The following is a 25,337-nucleotide window of genomic DNA, read 5'->3' on the forward strand; positions in this document are numbered from 1 at the left end:
ACTTTGGAGGTGGAGGCAGAAGGATTGCTTGAACCCCGGAGCTTGACACCAGCCTGGGCAACATAGTGAGACCCTGTCTCTACAAAAAAATAAAAAATGAGCCAGGCAAACTGGTGTGCATCTGTGGTCCCAGCTACTCAGGAGACTGAAGTGGAAAGATGGCTTGAGCCTGGGAGTTTGAGGTTGCGGTGAGCTGTGATTGTGCCACTGCCCTCCAGCCTGGGTGACAAAGTGAGATCCTATGTGGCTTATGGTTAGTAAATGTAATAGAATTTATGTCTTCAAATGAGTGTTATCTTTTAGAGTTGTCATATTGGAAGAGTTTATACTCATTTCCATTGTAATCTTATTGGGCAAAACAGTGTTCAACAAGTTTTATGACTAAAATATGTGACCCTGTTTTTATCCTCTTGCCCTGATTACAGCTCAAATGTAGCTCTTTCTAAAAATCATATCTACCTTTGAGTGACATAGATGTGTACTGTCACTGAGGAAGATTTGAAAAAGTTTTCCATAAATGGCAGGAACAGAGGCCACATTGCAGGAATACATTTATTGTCTCCCTGCATGATTAGATTGGTGGAATAACAATGATTTGGACAGCTGAGTCATTCACATTACTTTATAGTAACACTGCATACCTCCAAAATACATAATCACACAAGGTAATATGTGCTAACCAAGCAGATCAGTTGAAACTGTTCACATAGTGACTGTGAGATAGAGAAAGGAAAGAGGCTTTGAAACAGTAACTGTGACATTTGTAGAAGGGACTCAATCATATATGAATGAGAGAATTATTAGGTAATAGCAAGGATTTGATCAAAATGAACAAATTTCCGTATTTAGCAATAGAGACTTTCTTCTTTGAGTGAAGCAAGAGAGGTTCGTTTGCGTGTTTGTTAACAAGAGCAGCCATTAACCAGGAAGGAGAGTGCGGCTTCATGAGGGCTTGCAGCCAGGAACTGATACATTGATACACTGTTTGTGGTCAAGGAGGGCAGTCTCTTTTTGTTTCCAGAGATTGATCTTGCTCTCTAGCTCTCTCTCTGTCTCTCTCTTGCTTGCTTGCTCTATCTATCATCTATCTATCTATCTATCTATCTATCTATCTATCTATCTATCTATCTATCTCTATCATCTATCTATCTATCTATCTATCTATATCTATCATCTATCCATCCATCCGTCAGTTCATCACCCAACATCTATTTATCTTCATCATGATCATCATCATTTATATAACCTATCTTATTTTGGCCTACTATAACAAACTGTCATACACTGGTTGACTTATAAATGATGGAAATTTATTTCTCACAGTTCTGGAGGCTGGAAGTTCAAGAACAAGACACTGGCAGATTCAGTGTTTGGTGAAGGCCTGCTTCCTGGTTCATAGCTGGCCATCTTCTTGCTGTGTCCCCACATGGCAGAGGAAGGAAGAAAGCTCTCTGGGGGCTCCTAAAATGACATTAATCTCATTCATGAAGATTCCACCCTCAAGACCTCATCTAATCCTTATTACCTCCCAGAGACCTCACCTCATAATACCAACATGTGAGGGGACAGGGTTCTAACATTTGGATTTGGAAGGGATACAAGCATTCAGTCCATAACACTATCTATCTAATCTGTCTTTCCATTCATCCATCCAACCATCCACCCTTCTGTCTTTCCCTCCCTCCCAGATTTCTCTGATACTGTGAGCACATGTTCTCCTCAGAGTTCCCCAATGTACATGTCTTCTGTTAAAGCTAGCAGAGTGAGGTGCCCTTGGATCCCAATTCCACACACCAGCCTGGGCCAGGTAGCCATTCCTGATACCAGCTATATCCATTTTGTGGGACAGAGGCCACTGGGATGTATTCTTGCAGGTGTGGAGAACATAGTTCCTCAGTAAGAGCTAGGGGACTGGCCAGGCATGGTAGCCAACACCTGTAATCGCAGCACTTTGGGAGGCCCAGGTGGGTAGATCACCTGAGGTCAGGAATTCAAGACCAGCCTGGCCAACATTGTGAAACCCCGTCTCTACTAAAAATACACAAATTAGCCGGATGTGGTGGAACATGTCTGTAGTCCCAGCTACTTGGTAGGCTGAGGCAGGGGAATGCCTTGAACCCAGGAGGCAGATATTGCAGTGAGCTGAGATCGCACCACTGCACTCCAGCCTGGGTGACAGAGTGAGACTCCATCTCAAAAAACAAAGAAAGAAAGAGAGAGAAGGAAAGAAGGAAAGAAAGAAAGAGAAAGAAAGGAAGGAAAGAAGGAAGAAAGGAAGGAAGTGGGAGACTACGAAAACACAATAAAAGCATTGATTACCTCCTTGTCCTAGGGGTCTGGGGAATTCCAGGGCATCTGGGAAGCATACGTGTCACGGAGAAAAGCCTAATGTCTTTTAAGGTAAGAAAGAAGGAAAAGAGTAGAATGAGAAAACTATGTGGAATAAGGACACTTTTTTAAGTAACAAAGTGTATGTTTCATTGCAGCGTGGGTGTTTTAGAGTTGTGGGGAAACAAGCAAAAATAGAGCATGTTCCTAGAAAACAACAAGGTAAGAATAGGAAGGACATGGCAATCATTGGCTGGGGTGAGGACCTGTGGCTTGAGGAGTATAAAGAGTACAGGGAAGAAGGCTTGATCATGAGAACAGGCATTCTGTCCCCAACACCCCAATTGATGGTGCCTGATCTCCTCCCAGTAACCACGCCAGTCCGTAGGGTGCACATTTCCACAGAGCTGTCTGGGTCCCTTTGGTTTCCATTCAAGGCGGCCCTCAGTGGTCATTGAACCAGATCTCCTCATTCCTTCAGGAAGATTAATAACAGGCCTCACATGGCATATAGGCCTGAGTCTCTTCCCAAATGGAACAATATGGTAGTGAGGCCAGTTCAAACCCTTGCTTTCTGGGGATTATGTCCCCAAGGGTGACCCTGGATTCAGGGTGGGATGGCATTCGTTTGGCCTAATCTGATCAAACATTTCTCATCAAGGGTTTAGAGTTGGCATGAGGCACATGTGATTATCCAGATCTGGATTTATTGTTTTTTTATGGGGGTGGCTGCTCCTTAGGCAGCTGACACATTCTCTGAAGGCTGGCCGCAGGCAATGACAAGATGGGAATGTTTGCCCAAGCCCAGGAATGTGCTAGGTGGGCTCAGTAGCTGCTATGAAGCTATGGAAGGAGATGGTGCTTTGCAATTTCTGATGCTGAAAAACCAGCCTTATACATTAAAATCTGTAAGCAAACGTCTCTGTTTCACCTCCCCTTCCTGAGCTGCCTGGCTGCCACTCCTCTCTTCTTCTGCACACGCCTACTTTAACAGTTGCTCATTAAGCCTTCTTCTTCTAAGGCTTCCCTTGATGTTCATGTTTGCAGGCCCTCACCTGTGTTAAAGTAGTGCCTAGGAGTGGGGGTGGGGTGTCTCGGTATGATTCAGCCCGTCCCCGGCCTCGCCAAGCAAGCTCTTACTCCTAGGCTGTGGTTTTCAGCCATGATCACCTTGCTGCACTGTTAATAGACAATAGGCAACAAAGAGATGCCACAGAGGATGAAAACTGAGAGTCCCAGTCAGCCACACCAGAAAGCACCAAGGCTACCATGTTTTGCTAGGTGGGAGATGCAGTAATGTTTCAATTCACCTGTGGACTACTGAAATCAAACACAATGGCCTGCTGACCAGAGCTTCGCTCAAGTTCACATATGATTCAGGTGACAGAGTCGTATTGTCTAATGTAGCATTTCTCATATCTAATGTAGACTTTCTCGTACAGATTTTAACGTATGAATCACCCGGGGATCTTGTTAAAACCCAGGAGGTTTGGAGTGGGAGAGAGCATGGCTTTAGAACTTTTACCTACACAAAATATTTTGCTTCAAGAGTGTCCATATGAATTGGCTTCTGGGACTTTCTCTGAAAAACCTCTAGGATCTAGTGTCTAGAGGATTGTACACTCAAGAGGCAGGAATAGATTAAAAAACAAACAAAGATTAGGGCTGGGTGCAGTAGCTCATGCCTGTAATCCTAACACTTTAGGAGGCCAAGGTGGGCAGATGGCTTGAGCCCAGGAGTTCAAGACCAGCCTGGGCAACATGGTGAAACCTCATCTCTAGAAAAAAATACAAAAATTAGCTGGGCATGGTGGCATGTGTCTATACTCCCAGCTACTTGGGGAGCTGAGGCAGGAGGATCACTTGAGCCCAGGAGGTCGAGACTACAGTGAGCCATAATCTCACCACTGCTCTCCAGCCTGGGTGACAAAGTGAGACCCTGTCTCCAACAAATAAACAAAAACAAAAACAAAAAAAACCCAAAGACTAAAACACTTTATTCACTGAAAACTCAAATCAGTTCTTTAAGGTGACATTACCCAAAACATGAAAACACAAGAGTAGAAGCTGCATAGACAGCAGTCCCTTCTTACCTGTGGGGGACCTATTCCAAGACCCCTAGGGGATGCTGGAAACCTGCAGATGGCACCTGCTGAACCCTGTCTATGCACTGTGCTTTTTCCTATGTGTACATACCTATGATAAAGTTTAATTTTAAAATTAGGTACCGTAAGGACAGCAATAACTAATAACTATAGTGTAAAAACCATGTGAATGTGTTCTCCCATTCTCAAAAATACCTTATTTCACTGTGGAAAGTAAAACCTCAGACAAGTGTGGATTCCTTTGGACTTTTGAAAAGTGTTACAATTGTGGAGCATTTTTAATTCTTCATTTCTCCGTGTCTGTCATGCCTTTTGTAGACTGGAAAAAGGTGAGGCTGAGCAAGATGAGCTGGGTTTCTTGACATCGAAACCAGGGCTGTGATGGCAGGAAGAGGAAGGAAAGGAGCCTTGGAAACTACTGCCTCCGTGGGTTGAACATAGGAATCTCTTTGTAGGGAGACCGGAAATGCCGAGATACACCTGAGTATCAGAATGTCGGTGGTGGCAATGATAATTATGAAGCTGTTGGAAAACAGGGTTGAGGCTGCAATAAGAAGATATGGTAATTTTGTTATCTGTGGTCGATATTATAATACCCATTGAAAATACCCTGTAGAAGAGAGAAATGTCATAATGGGGGAGGCGACAGCTCTAAACGGAGACCTTTGACTTGCTGGCTGAATTAATAATGTGACCATTTATTATTGCCTTGGCTATCGCCAGAATTTTCCTACATAGTTTTGTTCACATGAAAAGTTAAAGTTTACTGCATAGTGCTTGCTTAATAATTTGTTCAGTTAAAGTAAACTTTAACTTTTCATGTGAGTATAGACTGTCTCCGTCTCTTCGAGTTCATTTTGAGTAGTAGACTTTCATAATTGCAATGGTGCCTCATCCCTAGTAGTTGCTTAGAAAGCATTTGTTGGAAAGCAACTGATTATACTCGGGAAAATTTGTAGTCAACTGAAAATGGTAAGGAGCCACAGCTGAGGAAAAAAAATTAGAAGAAAGAGGGCAGTGAGGGAGGTTAATGGCCCCCAGATCACCTAAGAGAACCTAAAGATAAAAACTGTAAGGACATTTTCAGATCGCATCTGAAGGAACTCACTGGAATTCACAGCCAAAGCATTTTTGATGAAGTTCTAAGAATGGAAACCCAGAGAGTCACTGAGGGAGCTGGAGTTGAAGGGAAGATTAAGGACCAAGACTGCAAATGGAAATAAAGGGTCGAGAGGTGGGGAAATAACAACAATCAACAAGAAAAGTTCCTGTGAAGCAAATGCTCTTCATCCGGTAGTAATCTTTCATTAACATACTATCTGTGCTCATTTATGTCTGTTTATGGCTGATATTAAGCATGTAGCAGATGGTGCTCTATCAGAATTAAAAACAAATTGAAGGCCGGATGCAGAGGCTCAGACCTATAATCCCAGCACTTTGGAAGGCTGAGACAGGTGGATCACTTGAGGTCAGAAGTTTGAGACCAGCCTGGCCAACATGGTGAAACCCCGTCTCTACCAAAACTCCAGAAATGAGCCAGGCATGGTGGCAGGTACCTGTAGTCCTGGTGCCCAGGAGGCTGAGGCTGAAGAATTGCAGAGGTTGTGGTGAGCCGAGATCATGCCACTGCACTCCAGCCTGGGCAACAGAGCAAGACTCCATCTCAAAAAAAAAAAAACAAAATCAAACAAACAAATTGAAGAAACCTTTAGGAAGACCGACATGATCTCCGATGTCCAGCCTGTCACTTGCCACATATTTAAGGAGTGAAATGAGCAATGATGTTTCATCCAGATGCTTGAACATGCTTATCCCAGCCCAGAAGTGTGGCTTAGGGGCTAAAACCCCTGCACCACTGTTGACCCATCAACAAGGTTCAGCAAGTACTTACTGAGTCTCTATTTTGTGCTCATGAGAAAACAAAAATCCAGTTCCTGGAGACTGCATTGTAGTGAGGGTATCAAAGATAAACTGGCAAGGAGCAATTTTAATCCATGATAGACTGTTGCGATAGAGGACTGTTCAGTGTGAACTGAACAACAGCAATTTGTACAGAAGTGACTGTGCATTTTAAAGAGAGAATGAAGGAGTAGAAAGGGAGGTGAGCAGAGGTTCAGTGAAGTCAGGGAACTGAAAAAATCACACAAAGCAGGAAGAGGGGAGTTGGTGCACGTAAACCATCTGGGTGTGTTAACTGGCGCCTGTGGAAGTCAGGCTCCCACCCTCCCACAGAGGCTGGAAGCGGGAGCCCCATCTTCAGATGTTAGATGAACACACAGTAAATTATTTGGACAGTTTTGAGTTTTCTCAGGCAGACACTTAAAGGGGGGGTTAAAGTCATTCTAGAGATGCGGCCTTGAGCTATTAGAAACTGTATTTGTGTTTTATTCAACTCTTTATAGGCTGAGGTTGAGGCCTAGTTGAGAAGAAGGCTCGGGGGAGCTGACTGGAGTTTGACCAAGAAGAGAGTCTTTGCTGGGAGAGAGAGACAGGACACAAACTAAATAAACAATATTAGATGGTGGTTACAAAGCGGAGGAAGGGGACAGGGCATGCTGGGGTGGAGGTGTGGATTCTGCAGCCTTAAGTATGGCAACCAAGGCAGGCCCCACTGAGAAGGTCATATTCGAAGCAAGCCATGAGAGAAGTGAAGGGGAGAACCTTCCAGGCAGAGAGAAGAGCAAGGGCAAAGGCTCCAAGGAACAAAAAGAATCCCGGATTGGGCCCCTGTACACTATTGCAATGACACTGACACTTTCTCTGAGTGAGACTGGGGATCCAGTGGTGAGGCAGAGTGGAATGGGGTTAGGAGGGGGACATCATGGTTTTTTCTCTTTTTATTATTATACTTTAAGTTCTGGGGTACATGTGCAGATCATGCAGGTTTGTTACATAGGTATACAAGTGCCATGGTGGTTTGCTGCGTCCATCACCCCATTATCTACATTAGGTATTTCTCCTAATGCTCTCCTTCCCCTAGCCCCCCACCACCCTGACAGGCCCCAGTGTGTGATGTCCTCTCCCTGTGTCCATGTGTTCTCATTGTTCAACTCCCACTCATGAATGAGGACGTGCAGTGTTTGGTTTTCTGTTTTAGTGTTAGTTTTCTGAGAATGATCATTTCCAGCTTCATCCATGTCCCTGCAAATGCTTTTTGATAAAAATGCAGAAAGCAGGCCGGGCACGGTGGCTCATGCCTGTAATCCCAGCACTTTGGGAGACCAAGGCAGGCGGATCATGAGGTCAAGAGATGGAGAGCATCCTGGCCGATGTGGTGAAAACCCGTCTCTACTAAAAATGCAAAAAAAATAGCTGGGCATGGTGGCGCCCTCCTGTAGTCCCAGCTACTCAGGAGGCTGAGACACGAGAATCGCTTGAACCCAGGAGGTGGAGGTTGCAGTGAGCTGAGATCTTACCACTGCACTCAAGCCTGGCAACAGAGCAAGGCTCCATCTCAAAAAAAATGTAGAAAGCAAAGTTCGAGAGATAACTATTTCATTCATATCAATATCAACTTAGGAGTGAATCCACAGTATGATGCAGGCTATGGTGTATGCCTCTTCTTAGGAAGGGACAGTAACTAGCAAATTGATGGAAACTCTAACATTATGTGGAAGTCTAGCTAAACTAATTGAAAACATTAAAAAATGTATTTGCCTCCAACAATTTGCTGTTAAAATATAATTCAATGACATTTGTTAAAGCACCGTAAGGCAGGTTTTATTTAGGACCATCGCAATAGGTATAGGGACCACTGCCGTGGGATTTTGCAGTGGGAGAGAGAGATTGGGCTCAACTCTGAATGTCACAGGGAAAATAATTTACAGCCAAGGAGTGATGTATGTTGCTCCCTGGCTACAAATTATAAATGGATGGAAAATTACTAAGAGGAAACGTCAGGGTTAGGGCACTCTTGCAGGCCAGGGTGGCCAGGCCTCACCTGAGAAAAGGTGAAAAAATAAGGAACTCGATGGAGGGTGAGTTCTTGGTAAACCAATTTTACAGGGGTTTTGCTAAAACTGTATTTTATGAGGAAGTACCCAGATGGACCTAGGAGAAGGTCCAGGAGCTTGACTATAGTTTGGTCACTCAAATAATCTTTGTCACTGCCAGTCTAAGAGCTCAAAAGTGTAATTTTGTCTTTCCCTGGTCACTATTGAGCCTAGGAAATAATTTATATTATTAGCGATTTGCAGTTTCTTCCTTTGTGGTCTTCCCAATACATATCCTTTGCCCTTTGTTTCTGTTGTAATAATTTTTTTAACTCTTGGTGGGTTTAGGTTAATAAATGATCCTTTGTGGTATACGTTGGAAGTATTTTTCTGCTTTTCGATTTGCTTTCATTTTGTTTTCAGGACGTTTTGTTACTCTGGAACAAATCAGTTTTGATGTGTGAAGGTGTGTGTTTCCATACACGTACGGAGGATTTACAAATATGCTATAGATGTCTGTATTTGCTTTGAAATGCCCTTCAATAAAAACCATCCCGGATTCTGTGATTCTTATCTTCCCTTTTTAGTGTGGGAGGCTTCCTGCTTTGCTTTGTCTGCACGTTTGCATCGAGCCTGCCGAGCTTAATTTTAACCTGGGGAAAAATACGGAAGAGAAGCTATTTTTAGTCAGGTCATATTACTGTGAACACCTGTGAAATTCAGGATATTTTCTTGGGGGTAAGTTAAAATGTAGGACACCACCTTGCCTGAAGCACATTTCTATTGTGGTTACTGTGCAAATTGGGAGGTGTTACTTGGAGCCAAAAACCTTGTCCCTTTCACACACCAGCACTGCTTCTGAGATGCATCGCCTCCAGCCCGCAATCCTTGTATTAATTCTGAAACAACTAGTATAACCATCTGTTGAAAAGTTTTGTGGGAAAAAAAATGGTTCTGTATGGTCTGTTTTATTCACTTCAATGATGATCAACATCAGATATTTTACATGTTAGTTATCATTCTATTTTTTTCCTGCTTTCCCTCTTGCCCCAATTTGCCTTCCTAAATGTCTGGCCATAGAGAGGCAAATAAAATAGACACCCACCCCAGATCATTATAGTGTCAAAATTTCCTTAATCACCCAGTAGCCCCAGCCATCTGTTTGAGTAATGTTTTTCCTACCTCATCGTGTGAATTGTCTATTGTTTTGGTGAAATGTTGACACTACCACCTACTCTCATGCTCCCACCTCCATTTGCAGATAAAATCTAATTATCACCTCAGGATGGTTTCTTGACATACAACATAATCACCAATACAAAAGAATTTAGGGCACTATGACATTTAGCTTTTTTTTTTTTTTTTTTAAAGACTGTTGTTTTAAAAAAATGATCCTTTTAAAGTTGCTATTTTACTATTAATTAAAAAAAAAAAAAGAGACCAAACCTTTTAGTCTCAGCAATTAATCTATTTGTAGCCTTATATTGAAGGTAGTAATTTTCACTAAAACTCATGATGGTTAAGAAATTAACAAAGAAACGTTCTTTTAGGGCTCTAGGTAGGGATCATTACTAAATTCCCTAGCGTTGATTAGAATGTTGTGACACAAGCTACTGTATAATTTGGCCCCAGTTTATTTCAGACTTTCTTCCTTAAATTCATTTATTTATTTGAAGACATTAAGGTACGGACTTCTGGTGCAGGGCATCTCCAGTGCTCCCGCGCCAGGCACAAGGCGTGGGCCAGGAGAGAGAATATCTGATGGTGGGAAGCGAGGAATACAGGAAGTAGTGCATTTTACTAAATGGAGAAAATATTGGAGGCAGCCAACTTGATAGAATCATCAAAAATAAAAATCAAGGCATAACACAAAACCAGAAAGTACATTTATAACTCCTTATGTCCAACTAGAGAAAGTAAAAATGATGAGAAAAATATTTTGAGAAAAGTTAACTAGCTCATTTGCAGTGACAGCATTCAGAAAATCAATATAAATGCAGCTCTAGAGCAGCAATTCAGCTTCCCAGCTTGGAGGACTGGAGGTTTGAAGCTTTCAGCTGCTATCAGATTGGAACCTCTCAGCTCACAGGGTGCTAAGTAGACAAGAAGGAAGACGTACATCACCAAGGGACCACAGTGATGTGTCACCACAGAATTTTCAGACTGAACACACTGACCACACCATGGGGTCCAATGGCTGCCATTTAGGAAAGCATGCTTTCATGTGTGAAAGTGTGTCATTTAAGAGTAAATATTCTTTTTTAAAAAAGAGAGTCATGAACTAATAAAAATGATGGACAAAGACGTGAGAAGATATACTGCCTGTCTGCCCTCCTTCCTCAGAGAGACCACATTTCCCTTTGAAACAAAAACGAGGTCAGAATAAAAGGTCCTCCCATCCTAGCCCCAGCCTCAGTTAGAAAGGGCCAGAGGAGGTGGCCTACCATCGCTCTCCAAAATATGTTCTCTGTGTAGTTCACCAAGGGGATTCATTTGGTTTGACAAACATTTCCTTTTAAAGAATAAACACTTCTTGAAGGATTAAAGGCCAGGTAATGGCCATTCACATTATCTTGCGAGTAGGTTACTTTAATCATTATCATCACTAGTATTGCAGAGAAGGTTAAAAGGATTCTCATCTCTCAATCATATTTCAACCTCATAACCTTGTGAATCCTGTAGGACTCTTATTTACCCCATTTCACAAATGGGGAAAGTGAGGGGGAGATAAATCGCCTTTGGTCATACAGCCAGTGAGTGCAGAGGCAGAATTTAAAGCCAGGTCTTCTAAGTCCACGTTCAAGGCTGCTGTCATTACCCCAGGTAACTGCATTCGTTGCACTCCCACATTTACTGGAACTGGAGCTTTGGGTGGGATTGGGGAAAAAGGGAAGAGAAGGTCTGGAAGTGTTGGCAGTGGCATGGGCAGGGAGGTATACCTGCCTGCTGAGATGGCTCACCCTCACCACACAGGGTCTTGCATTGGAGAACTGACGCAAGGTCTTGTTTGGGGAACTCACTGGACCTTGTGGACTTGAGCCGGCTCTTGCAAACTCTTCCACACTCCAGTCATTTTCCCTTGGCTGACTCCTTTCTCTGTAAGGTCTCCTCGTGAGCCCTGGAGGATCCAATTCCTTGCACACTTCACCCTCCTTCCTCAGCATGCTGCCACCTTTGAAACACAGGCGTGTTGTTTCTTTTGACTGGACCCCAATAGAAATGTCAAAGGTGATACCTTGTGAGTAGGAAGTGAAGTCAGGTCATATTCTTGAAGATAAAGTTAGGCCAGGTTCTATGGAACGAGCTGGAACCAACTTCCATGAGAATTGTGCTTTCTCCCCGTTTTGTTTTGTTTTCTCGTTTCTGCCTCAGCAACACCCTTGAAGGATGGATGGGATCCTTCGTGTCCAGGTGTAGCTCACCTGCTTCAGGAGACACCAGACTGAACTCTTGCCCTCTGGCGTTCTCCTTGGGTCCATCCCACATGCTGCCTGGAAGCTTCTTCTTTGTCACCCAAGGTCCCATATTTCTTCATTTTTGCCCTGGATCCAGCACCTTGAGTTAGAAAGAGATAAGAAACACTGCACAATCAACATATATGGACTTTGAATTCCTATTCAATTTGTAAGAAAAACAAAGCTATCCTGGATATATTTGATGATATTAAGGAATTAATGTTCCTTCTTAGGTGTGCAATAATATTGTGATCATGTTTTAAGAAAAATAAGAGTCTCCTATTTACATATAAAAATATGATAGGAGAAAAAAGATGTCGACCTTTTTGCTTCAGAGTCTTCAAATCTCCCTTTCACCTACCTCCTTCCCTTTACCATGTAAACATGTCCTATTTGCCTTAGAAATGGTTTCTTCATTTGGGCAGGGCACAGTGGCTCACACCTGTAATCCTAGCACTTTGGGAGGCTGAGGCAGGTAGATCATCTGAGGTTGGGAGTTCAAGACCAGCCTGATCAACATGGAGAAACCCCATCTCTACTAAAAATACAGTATTAGCCGGGCATGGTGGTGCATGCTTGTAGTCCCAGCTACTGGGGAGGCTGAGGCAGAAGAATCACTTGAACCCAGGAAGGGGAGGTTGCAGTGAGCTGAGATCGCACCATTGCACTCCACCCTAGGCAACAAGAGTGAAACTCCATCTCAAAAAAAAAAAAAAAAGAAAAGAAAAGAAATATTAAATTCCTAAGGAGTAAAACTACTCCTTTTTTTAAAAAAAGTGAGTATCAGATCTGTTATAAGGATGAAATTAAATGTTTCCATGTCCACATTCATTTTTTCGGCTACATGGTGGGGAGCTCAGAAAGCTCACTATTTTACTTATTCCTGTCTCCTTCATCATTTTCTGCATGGAGGAAGGTTAAAAGGGTGTACAAATGACTTCTGTAGTGGAAAGGTACATTCATGTATTTTTCCAATGTGAGGAGGAAGAGATCCTTTTACCAAGTCGAGTTCATGCTCTTTGCTTCCCAACTGGCCTTTGAGTATAGGTACATTAGGATTCATAGACCTCTGAGGAGGATTTCAAGACCTTGCTGCAAACTTTGGGCCAGTACTGGTGATCAGGTAGCTTGAGGGCCCCTAAATGTCTCCCTGATGACTGACCAGCTGGAATGCATAGATATGGCTTAGTCCTCTTCCATCCCCACTCCCTGGGAGAAGGAGGGATCTGTTACAAGTCCAGTGAAAAGGTCTTTCCAGACACTTGACAGTCAGAAGCAGATATGGTAGCTTTTAGCCCCCTTAGCCCATCTTTGGCTTCTGCCATCCATGTGGTTGGGCTGCACCCAATAAGAAACCACCTCATCTTCAATGGTCTGTGAAGATTTCCTGGAATGGGATCAAGGCTTTCCCCTGCTATAATATGTAGATGACTTTTCTGATACAGCAAGTGCCTTCATGCTCCACTCCTTTGGGGTAGCTTTGGATTTTGGCTGGAATCTTCTCATTGCTGGCATCTGCTTTTAATTTGCATACGATCAAGCAGGTCAGCCCCTAGTGCATCCCCATGGTTTTAAGAATTCAGAGACAGAGTTCCCTGAATGTGATATGAGACCAGGCTGTCTCAAAATTGTCACTGATTCTACTAAGGAAATGTTGGGAGAAAGGAAGAAGAGGACGAAGTGGAGGATTTATGAGTTATTTATTCGTTTGTGATGCTACATATATCAATGGTAACTCTATCCTGACATCTCTCCCTCCTACCTCCACTCCTAATTCTTCCTGGATCTGAAGTAGGAAGAGACAATGGAAGGGAAGGAACTGAATATAATTTATTCATGAGCATGTAAGATAACACCTTCTCCTCTTCCCTCTCTTACTCTGCCATGTAACAAATATTGTTAAGTATACCAGTTATTTTCCAATGCTAGAAAAGTCAATGAAAATGCCGTGATTTTTCAAAACTAAAACAAAAATTGAGAATAGGGATTATAAGGATTGCTATCAAAACCTAGTCAAGTTGTAAATTTCTTGTACAATTGGGAATTGTTTCAGGAAAACAAATACTTGGTGATTTAAAAACATTTTTAGTAATGATTGCATGGCATTATTTATGAAAATATAATTCACTAGGTTTTAAAAATTAAAATCTGTCCTTAATGAAGTAACTTCATACTCACAGAGAGAGAGATTTTGAGGAAAGGTGTGTTGTAGGATTTCCGTCTTTACAAAAAGAGCCCTGCAATTGCAGTGGGTTGATCTAATCAGTCCATTGACTGGAAACTGAAGGAAGTATTTGATTCTGTATCTTTAAATTAGTCTAATTCATTTACAAGCCATGTGACTGACTGGTAACAACTTAAAAGTGACAAGAAATCCAGCCTAGTTTGTGGCAACTGTCTTGAGCTCTTCCACTTTGATTCTACCATTTATCCATTGATTCATTTAATCAACTCTGAATGATACTCTACTATCAGGACAGCATTGAGTAAGATATCATTAGATCCTGTGTCTACAGGCTTATTTCTGTGGTGTAAACAGACCTCTGACTAGTTCATTTAGATTACATTTCAACATAATGTAATATGGGCTATGGTAGGAGGGAGACCTGACCTAGACTGGGATTGCCAAGAGAGGTCACCTGGAGGAGGTATTGGATACCTAAGCTGTCATGAAGGATCAAATAGGTGCTCGCCAGGGAGGGAGAGGAGCTTGTTCCAGCCAAGGGTAGCAGCTTGGGTGCACAGACAAGAGGGCATATAGAGACTTAATTTGGAAAATAGTAAGAAACTCTGGGTGGTTGGGATATAAAATGCAAAGCAGAGGAGTGTGTGTGTGTGTGTGTGTGTGTGTGTGTGTGTGTGTATGTACGTGTTAGGTGTGAGGAGTGGGAGGAGGGTAATGTCAAGAGTTGACAGGAGTTCTAGGCTTAAAACCAGTAAGGACTCTGGGGAACTTTAAGTAATAAACTGGCCAGACTCCTGCAGCTGGCCCCGGGGCTGGGTTGATTAGTCTTGGAACCAGTTAGGCTTCGCTGGCTGCCAGCCTGGGCCAGGCCCCACACACCCCAAACACAAGCAGGGATGGAGAAGAGGAAGATACGGTAGGCACTGACCTCCTGACCTTGGCATGATGCATGAGCTGTTCTGCCCTTCCAGGAGGTTCTACCCCTCTGAGCACTGTTCCCCTCCTCACCCTGTGATGATGGTCTTAGCACTTAAGATGCCACAGCCTGTCAGGAAGTGGGGCCTATTCCATTTAGCACTGTTCACCCAGGGCATCTACTTGGTGCTCACAAACTCTCTGAGCTTGGTGGGTGTAAAGACCCTCAGACCACATGCTAGAAAATAAGCTTCACGAGAACAGGGGCCTGCTGTCTTCTTTTTAACTCAGTCTCCAGTGCCCAGAAGATTAGGTTGTTTCTCAATGTTTGTTGAATGAATAACTGAATGTAAGAAGTTGTCCAAGAAGAACTTTCAGGAAGAAATTTTGTGGTGATCACTACCCAGGTCCCATGGCTGAAGCCTCAGCCCTTTGGAGGAAGGAGGTGCAACGCTAATATGGTCTGTTTTACAGGGTTGCTGTGGGCCCAGAGGGCAGGGGAGATGCCTGGTTCTCTTCTCCAGCCAATACTCCCCAGAGCTGGGCATAGTGGTCTCTGGGAAGTGCAATACTCCCTGGAGCTGGGCATAGTGAAGTATCTGGGAAGTGCAATAAATACTCCCTGGAGCTGGGCATAGTAAGTGCAGCACCATCAGGCTCTGGCCTGACCTCCACATTCCCACAGGAGTAAAGGTGAGATAAGTCAAGTCCCCATGTGATGTTGAATGCAGGGACATTTCAGGGGAGTGGAAGGAGAGGAATCAAGACCCCCAGAGTCATGGGGACAGCTTTACCTGTGACCAGAAGGCCAGTAAGGAAGACAGTGAGCCAGGGAGAACTGGGTTATTACTGCTTGTGTGATCTCACCCTTCACCACCAGCTCACGAAGTCTGAGGAAATTCAGGTTGCTGAAGACTGTCACTGACTGAATGATAGTCTTCAGTTACTCTCTCTTCTCCAAACGCATCCTCTCTTTTGGCGCCATGTCTTGATGTGAGTGGTCCCTGTGCTTGGAGGGCCTCCCATCTCTTCTTCATCTGACACAGAGCTTCTACTCATTCTTCAAAACCCTGGTCAGATATTGCTGCTTCACTGAAAACTCTCTGCCCCAGCCACAGTTCCTTGTTCTCTCTTTTGTGACCTCGTGGCCTTGTCACAGTGCTCTCTGTTGTGGTGGAATAATCTGTTTACTTCATGTATTAGGCCTTTCCTGCACGCTATAAATAAACACCTGAGACTGAGTAATTTATAAAAAAGAGAGGTTGAATCAGCTTACAGTTCTGCAGGCTGTACAGGAAGCATGGTGCTAGCATCTGCATGGCCTCCCCAGGCCTCAGGAAGCTTACAATGAGGGTGGAAGGCAAAGGGAAGGCAGACCCATTGCATGACTAGAGCAGGAGCAAGAGAGCCAGGGATTGGGATGGAGGTGCCACATACTTTTAAGTGACCAGATCTCACGAGAACTCAGTCACTATGCCAAAGACAGCACCAAGCCACGAGGAATCCGCTCCTCATGGAGTAACAATGCAAACACCTCCCACCAGGCCCCGCCTCAAGCATTGGGGATTACAATTTAACATGAGATTTGGGTAGGGACAAATATACAAACTATATCATGTGGCTACCTCTCCAGTGTGACTCTGAGTTTCAGGGGTAACAATCCTGTCTTAAAATTTATGTATATACAACTTATGTCACACAATCTTATTGTGAAAGAAAGAAGCACATTAAAGAATATATCTAAGGCATTGGAAATAGATCATCCGCAGTTATTCCCAAAAGGTAATGAGTAGCTGAATTAACAAAATCTGGTATTTATGGACACATGAGTATTATTCAGCCATAAAAAGGAACACATGCTGCAGCGTGGATGAGCCTTGACAACATTCTGCTGAATGAAATAAGCCAGACAGAAGGACAAATATTATATGATTCCACATAGAGGATTTACCTAGAATAGGCAAATTTCTAGAGACGAAAAATAAAGTATAGGCTTCCGGGGTCTGGAGGAATGGGAAGAAAAGGAGTTATTGTTTAATAGGTATGGAATTTCTGTTTGGGATGAAAAAAAGTTCTGGCACTAGTGGTGAATGTACTTAATGCCACTATGTATCTTTACCACAATATTTTATTAAAAAGCAACAACAAGAGAAGAAACAAATGAAAAAATAGCAGTAAAGTATTGCAATAACCCAAATGCAGAGAGTAGTTCAAAACTATGTAGACCGGTTACATGGAAGACGACACACTACCGGCTCTTTCTCATGAGAAGAAACCCTGCGTTTTTTCTCTTGACATGATATTTAGGGAATCAGTAAGATTCCATCAACATGATCCTCATATTCTCTTATTTTTCTGCAAAATCAGCAGAAGTGTTTTTTCCCAACATGAAATTATACTTATTCTGGCTGGGCATGGTGGCTCATGCCTGTAATCCCAGGACTTTGGGAGGACAAGGCAGGTGGATCACTTGAGCTCAAGGGTTCAAGACCAGCCTGAGCAACATGGTAAAATCCTGTCTCTGCAAATAATACAAAAAACTAGCTGGGTGTGGTGGTGCACACCTGTGGTCCCAGCTACTTGGGAGGCTGAGATGGGAGGATTGCTGGAACCCTCAAGGTCGAGGCCACAGTGAGTTGAGATCATGTCACTGCACTCCAGCCTGGGTGACAGAATGAGATCCTGTCTCAAATAAATAAACAAATAAAAGTAAATTATACTTCTGGCTATGGAATTTTATTTTACATGAGCTGAGAATTATTGAAATGCTTTAGAAAATTGATAAACTGTTTACTTCTTTTAGTTTGTAATTTGTCTTAGTTATGTGTGTGTGTCCATAAATATGTGTACATATGTGTGTGTTTATAAATACATATACAGTATTATATGTGTATGAAATGTATCTATATATGTACATATATGTATATATGTGTGTATATATGTATGATATAGATATCATACAATATTTGTTTTTCTGTGTCTAGCTTATTTCATTTAGCAGAATGTTTTCAAGATTCATCAGTGTTGAGGCATGTGTTCCTTTTTATGGCTGAATAATATTCATGTGTACCTAAATACCATATTTTGTTAATTCAGCTACTTATTACCTTTAGGAATATATATATATTTCCTAAATGTATATCTATGTAGATATGAATATCTATAAATATCTATATATATTCCTAAAAGGAAAATATAGATATCTATATATATTCCTAAAAGGAATATATCACTGCACTCCAACCTGGGCAAAAGAGTGAGACCCTGTTTCTAAAAAATAATTTAAAAATAAGTTAATAACAAAATAAGTTGGCTAGGTACAGTGGCTCATTTCTGTAATCACAGCACTTTGCAACACTGAGACAAATAATAATACCCAAGAGTAAAAATTAAGTAAACAGTTATAACATGATTAGTCATTTTATTTATTTTCATTTTGCTGGATTGGAGCCTGCTGTTATATCATGTAAAACATGTAAAATGTTTGCTAGGATTTTGTGTTTTTAACACCCATGCACATTTATGGGAACTCATTAGAGGGGGAAGGCAGGATTTAAAATTTCCTTCCATGAAACAATTAAAGGGCAAGAAGTGAATCGTGTGGGACCTGAAGCATGGCATGGCTGAGCTGCTGACGAGGCCTCAGCTGTGCTTTGCATCATGTAAGAGCTCAACACCCTGAGAAGGTGCCTGGTAAATGCCACTGGCTGATCGGATGGCAGTTCTGGGAAGGCCTCTGATCAGAAGCAGAGCCTTTGGCAGAATCTAAATGGCAAAATCACAAACAGTAACAGGCCCTAAAAATAACAGCTGCAACCTCAGCAAAATGAAAACCTTCTATACGGGAAGTATAATGGGAAATGTATTGATTGGTATTTTTATCCAGGTACATGAATAGTGATCACAAGCAGAGATGCTCCCCTTTTCTACAAAGGAAAAGGTGTAAAACGTTGGTTTACAATGTAGTAAAACCAGTAACATGGTGGTGTAAAACACTGATCACCATCAGCAGAGTCTTCTAGCAAGAAGGACAACTCAAGTCAACAGATATGTTTGGTGAATTTTGTGGTTGCAAGTGGCTGGAATAGAATGTAAATCAGCTTTCATGTATCCATTCTCTCATTCCTCTCATTTTAATGAGCACCTACTACATGCCACGCATTGTTCTAGGTATGTGGAGGATATCAGTGAGCCAAGCCAAGATTAAATTCTCTCTGCTCAGATACAGAAAATAAGGGATACACATCATACAATAAGTATGTTATATAATATGTTAGAAAGTAGAAAAAAGGAAAAGTACAGCAGCAGAGGAAATTCAACAGTGCCAAAAAATACTGGGCATGGGGAAGGGGCATTTGGTGGGCAGGGGCAGCTCTGCTGAAATGACCATTAGTGAACAGAGTCCTGAAGCAGAAAGCCAGTGGATGATGGCAGAAGAGCATTCCAGATAAAGAAGGTATGAAGGCCCCTGAATGGAGCCTGGCAGCTGGGTCTAGGGCTGTGGTTCCTGCAGGGTGAAGTGAGGGCCGGGTCTTGGGGGCTTTCACTTTGGGTGGGAAGAGGAACCTGTGCAAGTTCCTGAACAAAGGAGTGACCTGACCTAGGGATAACTTTTTTTTGAGATGGAGTCTTGCTCTGTCACCAGTCTGGAGTGCAGTGGCGCAATCTCGGCTCAGTGCAATCTCCGCCTCCTGAGTTCAAGTGATTCTTCTGCCTCAGCCTCCTGAGTAGCTGGGACCATAGGCGTGTGCCACCATGCCCGGCTAATTTTTTTGTATTTTTAGTAGAGATGGGGTGTCACCGTGTTGGCCAGGATGGTCTCGATCTCTTGACCTTGTGATCCACCCACTAGGGATAATTTTTAAAAAGCATTCACTTTGCTGCTGTGTTGGAAATAGAGAGTAGGGACATGGGCAGGGTAGAAGTCAGGAGGCTTGTGAGGAGTTGTCCTTCAATTCCAATGAGACATGATGTGGGGCCTATCACCAGCCTCCAACTTCCGGGCTCAAGCAGTCCTCCTGCCTTAGCTTTTTGAGTAGCTAGAGCATCTGTGCACACCATCATGCCCTGCTAGCTTTTTTATGTTTTTTTGGTTTTTTTTTTTGTAGAGATGGCATCTGGCTATGTTGCCCAAGCTGGCCTTGAACTCCAGGGCTCAAGCAATCCTCCTGCCTCAGCCTCCCAAAGTGCTGGAATTACAGGCATGAGCCACTGCATCTGGCCAGCTTATTTTATTATTATTATTATTAATATTGACTTATTTTTTATTATTTTTGAAGACAAGATCTCACTCTGTTGCCCAGGCTAGAGTTCAGGGGTGTAATCATTGCTCACTGCAGCCTCCAACTCCTGGGCTCAAGTGATCCTCCCGCCTCAGCCTCACAAGTAGCTGGGACTACAGGCACATGCCACCATGCCCAGCTACCTTTTTTTTGTTTTGCAGAGACAGGGGTATTGTTATGTTGCCCAGGCTGATGTTGAACTCCTTGCCTCAAGCAACCCTCCTACCTTGGCTTTCCAAAGTGCTGGGATTAGAGATGTGAGCCACTGTGCCCAGCCATGTTTTAGTAAAATTTAAATATAAACCCAAAGTAGATAGAATAGTATAATGATCTCTCATGTGCACATTCCCTGTCCCTGTTACTCACTCATAGTCAAAATTGTTTCTTCCTCATGCCTACCTTTTTGCTTTCCCTAACCTCAGAATATTTTAAAATACATTCCAGATATCATGTCATTTTTTCCTGTAAACGTTTTAGTAGGTAACACTAAAGAATAAGAACTTTTCAAAATAAAACCACAATGCCATTATTGTACTAAAAAAATTAACATCAATAACATCAGCTAGTCAGTCAGTTTTCAAATTTCCCGTTGTCTCATGAATGAATGTTGGATCAGAATCCAAGTAAGTCTGACCCATTCCGTTTGATTCAGACTTTCGTTTTGAAATGTCTCTGTAGATGATTTGTCTAAAGGCATTAGCAGCCACACACTCAGTTCCGTGTTCCTCATCAACTACACATCACGCTCCTTTCTGTGTCTTTCCCAGGGCAGCGGCCTCTGTTGTTGCTGTAACCCTTTCACTTCTTGAATTCACTACCTCAAAGCACCAAAGTGACTTTGGCTCTCCAAGTATTCTGGAGTCATTGTGAAAGCTGCAGATGTGGTTTAAGTGTGTTTGGCTTTTGAAAACCCCCAGAAGTCTATATATGCAGCAAAATTCATGGTTCCCTCCCTCTTTTGTTCTCCCAGAGAGGAGAACAGAGACACTCCCTCTTCTAGTTCTCTCCATATAGGCTTTGGTCTTTGATTTTATTGATTGATTGATTGATTGATTGATTGTTTGAGACAGAGTCTCGCTCTGTCATCCAGGCTGAAGAGCAATGGCATGATCTCGGCTCACTGCAACCTCCACCTCCCAGATTCAAGCAATTCTCCTGTCTCAGCCTCCCAAGTGGCTGGGACTACAGGCACATGCCGTCATGCCCAGCGAATTTTTGTATTTTTAATAGAGACAGGATTTCACCATATTGGTCAGGCTGGTCTCGAACTCCTGGCTTCAGGAGATCCACCCAACTCAGCCTCCCAAAGTGCTGGGATTACAGGCATGAGCCACTGTACCTGGTCTTTGATTTTGAAATGCCAGTCTGCATCAGCTAGAACCTTCTCTATGCTGGGGTACCGAGTGGAGGAATGAACTTCCCTGTTTGTGTTCTGCTCTGTGAAACTTTTGACCTGTCCGTGTATTCCTTAGATGTGTCGAGGTTTAAGGTATGCTCTGAGATTGGGGAGAGAAGAGAAGGGGCTTTAAACACAGAAACAATCGAAGCATTGAGTGTCAAACTTTGCCTCTAGAAAGGTTCCAATGATTTCCACTGCTCTGTCATGCCCTGGAGAGAATTTTGGTATAGTTGCTATGCATCTTTTCACATAATTATGATCACATACACGATTTTACCCTTTTTAAATTCACCATGATATTATAAACACTTATTTTCTATTGTTACATATTTCCCTTTACCTTGATTTTTTTTTTTTTACAGACCCACAGTGTTCAGGCCTTCTTCCTTAGAAAGACAAAGCCACTGAGTAGTGACACTCAGAATTAAGGGAACTGCATCCCAGGCCTGGTTTTGCCACCAACTAGAAATATGACCAAGGTTTTCTCCTCCGTTGAATGGGTGCCATAATCCTTACTTCACAGGATTGTTACAGAGATGAGATGAATTAAGTTTATAGGGGACTTGTAAACTCTAAATTAATATTCAAAAATAAGATGTTAGCATCTGTATTTAGAGGCAGTAAGCAAAGCTATAGAAACTAGTTAGTTCTCTCTGCTGATCAAAACTACGGTACTCAAACCTTGAAGAGTCCAACTCTTAATGAGGGAGAACCTGTGTGTTCCGACCGTGCTCCAGCTGCTGGCTCGAAGTAGGGGCTCTTCCTGCCATGTATAAGCAAGAGGAATCACTAAAGCAGAGTTCAAATAGTCAGTCCAGAATGCAATAAATAATGGAAGAATTGTAACTCTGGTTTCTTTATAAATGAAGCTGAGAATCCCAAAATACTTCTGATATTTTCATGAAGGTCTATGCAATGTTCTTATTCTTCCCATGCCTTTGTATTTTGATTTTTCAGACTGAATGGACTTCGGGCTTAACATGTGCCTTGTACACTGTAGGAGTACGATAGATCTGTTGACCTGAATGAAGGTATAAACAGAGGAGAATTATCCATGCAACTATGGTGTCACTTACATTTCTCTTACTATTGAGCCAGTGATTCCAGTATTTCTACAGTGTGATAGGGGCACATTTTGGAATTGATGAATCAGAGCTGCAGACGTGGTCTGACAATTCCTCTCATCCACTCAGTTCTGCTCTCTTGGTTGCTTTCTCGATTCCTGTTCCCGGATACATTTCTCCCTGGAGACTGTTTGCTTCTGAACTAGTCTCTTAATCCTCCCAATCCATATTTGGAGAGATGTCTAGTGCTTACCCGTGACCATGAGAAAGTATTGCACTTTCTGGCCTCCCTCGCAGTTAGGCAGGGCTATGTAATTGGTCACAGCCAGTGGGCTGTGAGGAAAGAGGTGTGTCATTTGTGGGCTGAGACTGTGAGAAGCTCCTGTGTAAATATCCAGGTTTTCTTTCCTCACCTCATCAGGATATTGCAGCCATAGGATGGTGGAGCCTCCCTTGGCCTCAACTCTGAGTCACCATGACAACAATCTCCTTGAAGAATTACATGGCCCCCAGTGGACTTTATGTGATTGAGAAAACCATTTTTGTGATGTCAAGCCAATGAGATCTGGTGCTAATTTATGACAGTGGCACAGTTGTGTTTATTCTGTCTCCACATTCCATCTCTCAGATGGCCTCAGGCTGTTCTCTGGTTTTAAACCTTTTTGTATGTGGAAAGTACATCCTGAAAACTTGGATGTAGTTACATTTTTTAGATTATATTGCCATATTTTCCAAACTGTGGCCTACATGCCACTGGTGGTATGTGAGATATTTTTATGTGAAATATAGACATATCTGTTTTCAAATATTTATTTACATGTATAATTCACTTCTACTTATGGCAAGTGATGTGTCTTTCTCAATCTTAGTGGTTGCATAAATGTTTCTTTTACAATAACATTGGAGAAAATGAAATGACTTAGGAGAAATATCCAGTAGATAAAAGTATATTTGGTGTGCACATATGGCAAAAGTCTGAGAAATGGTATTCAAATGACTGAGGGTTTGGGAAGCACTGTGTATGGTAAATTATGTGGTGGAATGACTTAAAGAAACCTCCACCAGACCAGGAGATTTTCATTTTTAACACCCAGTTCACAGCATTCGATTCAGTAGAGGTTTTTGAATGAGTAAACATTATTATAAAAAATTTAGTTCCAGATCCTTGAGGAATCGCCACACTGTCTTCTACAAAGGTTGAACTAATTTACACTTCCACCAAAAGTGTAAAAGCATTCCTATTGCTCCACACACTCTCCAGCATTTGTCTCCTGATTTTTTAATGATTGCCATTCTAAGTGGCATAAGATGGTATCTCAATGTGGTTTTGATTTGCATTTCTCTAATGACCAGTGATGACAACTTCTTTTCATGTTTGTTGGCTGCATAAATGTCTTCTTTTGAGAAGTGTCTGTTCATATCCTTCATCTACTTTTTGATGGGGTTGTTTTTTTCTTGTAAATTTAAGTTCTTTGTAGATTCTCAATATTAGCCCTTTGTCAGATGGGTAGATTGCAAAATTTTTTTCCCATTCTGTTGGTTGCCAGTTCATTCTAATAATAGTTTCTTTTACTGTGCAGAAGCTCTTTAGTTTAATTAGATCCCATTTGTCTATTTTGGCTTTTGTTGCCATTGCTTTTGGTGTTTTAGTCATGAAGTCCTTGCTCATGCCTATGTCCTGAATGGTATTGTCTAGGTTTTCCTCTAGGGTTTTTATGGCATTAGGACTTATGATTAAATCTTAAACCATCTGTAGTTAATTTTTGTGTAAGGTGTAAGGAAGGGATCCAGTTTCAGCTGTCTGCAGATGGCTAGCCAGTTTTCCCAACACCATTTATTAAATAGGGAATCCTTTCTTCATTGCTTTATTTTGTCAGGTTTGTCAAAGATCAGATGGTTGTAGATGTGTGCCATTATTTCTGAGGCCTCTGTTCTGTTCCATTGGTCTATATCTCTGTTTTGATACCAGTACCACGTTGTTTTGATTACTGTAGCCTTATAGTATAGTTTGAAGTCAGGTAGCATGATGCCTGTAGCTTTTTTTTTTTTTTTCTTTTTGCTTAGGACTGTCTTGGCTATGTGGACTCTTTTTTGGTTCCACATGAAATTTAAGGGTTTTTTTTCCAGTTCTGTGAAGAAAGTCAATGATTGCTTGATCTATAAATTACTTTGGGCAGTATGGCTATTTTCGTGGTATTGATTCTTCCTAACCATGAGCATGGAATGTTTTTCCATCTGTCTGTGTCCTCTCTTACTTCCTTGAGCAGTGGTTTGTAGTGAAGGCACATCCCTTGTTATTTGTATTCCTAGGTCTTTTATTCTCTTTGTAGCAATTGTGGATGGGCGTTCACTCATGATTTGGCTCTCTGTCTGTTACTGGTGTATATATAGGAATGCTTATGATTTTTGCACATGATTTTGTATCCTGAGACTTTGCTGAAGTTGCTTATCAGCTTAAGGAGATTTTGGGCTGAGACAACGGGGTCTTCTAAATGTACAATCATGTCGTCTGCAAATAGAGACAATTTGACTTCCTCTTTTCCTAATTGAATACCCTTTCTTTCTTTTCCTTGCCTGAATGCCCTGGCCAGAACTTCCAATACTATGTTGAATAGGAGGGGTGAGAGAGGGCATCCTTGTCTAGTGCCTGATTTCAAAGTGAATGCTTCCAG

General features: G+C 42.2%; 1 protein-coding gene and 1 long non-coding RNA gene across 9 annotated transcripts in view; one reads left to right on the top strand and one right to left on the bottom strand.

Annotated features, from left to right (window-relative positions):
- PHACTR2 (phosphatase and actin regulator 2) overlaps positions 1-25,337 on the top strand; it is a 287,718-nt gene that overhangs the window by 10,711 nt on the left and 251,670 nt on the right. The window lies entirely within an intron of this gene.
- LOC118153001 (uncharacterized) lies at positions 1,322-9,795 on the bottom strand. Its single transcript, XR_004742126.3, has 3 exons — positions 4,629-9,795; positions 2,320-2,392; positions 1,322-1,461 (listed from the first exon to the last, which is right to left on the bottom strand). It is a non-coding gene; the product is annotated as an uncharacterized LOC118153001 (long non-coding RNA).

This window comes from Callithrix jacchus, chromosome 4 (genome assembly GCF_049354715.1).
Source record: "Callithrix jacchus isolate 240 chromosome 4, calJac240_pri, whole genome shotgun sequence".
Taxonomy (NCBI): Eukaryota; Metazoa; Chordata; class Mammalia; order Primates; family Cebidae; genus Callithrix; species Callithrix jacchus.